Raw genomic sequence first — 1,255 nt, 5'->3', positions numbered from 1 at the left:
CGGCTATTTTTTGGTTGCAGCTGTCATTGTTGTTTTGGCGGGCCCAGGCTGGATTCGAACCGCCACCTTAGGTGTATGTGGCTGGTGCCTTAGCCGCTTGAGCCACAGGCGCCGAGCCCTGTTACTATTATGATTAAATAAAACCCACCTCATATCAGCTCCATAGAGCATTTATTAAGCCCCTCGTAGTAAGTATTCTTTTTTTTTCTAAATTCCATAGTATTTTTATTCTGATTTTCTTTTATGGCACTTGTTATTTTCTACATGTGCCTCCTGTTTGTGTATATGTCTTAAGTAGATATTTCGTGTTGTAAGAAGGTTCACCTGAAATAGAAAGGAATTATTGACTGATATAACTGAAAAAAGGTCCAGTGATAAGACAGGCTTCAGATGCAACTTGATCAGGGCTCTCTTTCCTTTTCTCTAATTCCCTCCGCTCTGTCCTCTCCCTGTCAGCTTTCTTCTAAGGCTGTCCTCCCTCACTGCTGTAAGAGGGATGCCAGCACCCCTGAGATTACATATTTCCTTGCTTATATATAAGCAAGTAAACTTTAGATGTTGTCTCTAACTTTGTTCTCACATCAGATGGGCACCAGTACACGATAGAAGCCTACTAAAGCCTAAACTCTTGGGCATGAGATTTCTTAAAAACCATCCACAGCATCTGGCTCCATTTGTCACCTATTTGCTGAATTTAGGGATGAATAAGTTTGACAACACTTATGGCTGACAGAGGAAGCCCTCTCAAACAGAATCTGCCAATCAGTAAATAAAATAAGTAGTATCCCTGCCTTGATGGCCTAAAGCGGTAGGGGGCAAAGAGAAAGTCAGTACAGAATGGGCCAGAATGGGCTGGCCTGCAGCCTGCTCTGAATGCACACAGAAAAACACTGCCAGGAAGATTGCTGCTCTGGGCCCTCCCATCCCTTCAGCCCTGTGGTCTGCCTAGTACTGGTGGGTTTGGGTTGTTTTGAACATTTCAAACGTAGATATAATGAAGCCTTGTTCCCTAACATGTCATGATGCTGAGCTGCCCTTTCAGCTTCTATTCACAGGAAAGGTCTCGGGTCACTCGAGGGGAGGGAGCTTCCTGGGCTTTCTGATCTTTCTTTCCACTGCTCTCAAGTTGTTTGTACCAGGGCCCTCTGTCAGGCTTTGGAAAGAAACCTGCTCCATTGCTGTGTCTATCTTATTACTTCTTGCTTTGATATCCTAAATACCAGGAAATCTAGATCTGTAAGTTCTCATTAAGGAA

The sequence above is a fragment of the Otolemur garnettii genome, unplaced genomic scaffold (assembly GCF_000181295.1).
Source record: "Otolemur garnettii isolate 467f Iridium unplaced genomic scaffold, OtoGar3 scaffold00012, whole genome shotgun sequence".
NCBI classification, from domain to species: Eukaryota; Metazoa; Chordata; class Mammalia; order Primates; family Galagidae; genus Otolemur; species Otolemur garnettii.
The sequence above is the reverse complement of the archived record's forward strand: the minus strand, read 5'-3'. Positions refer to the sequence as shown.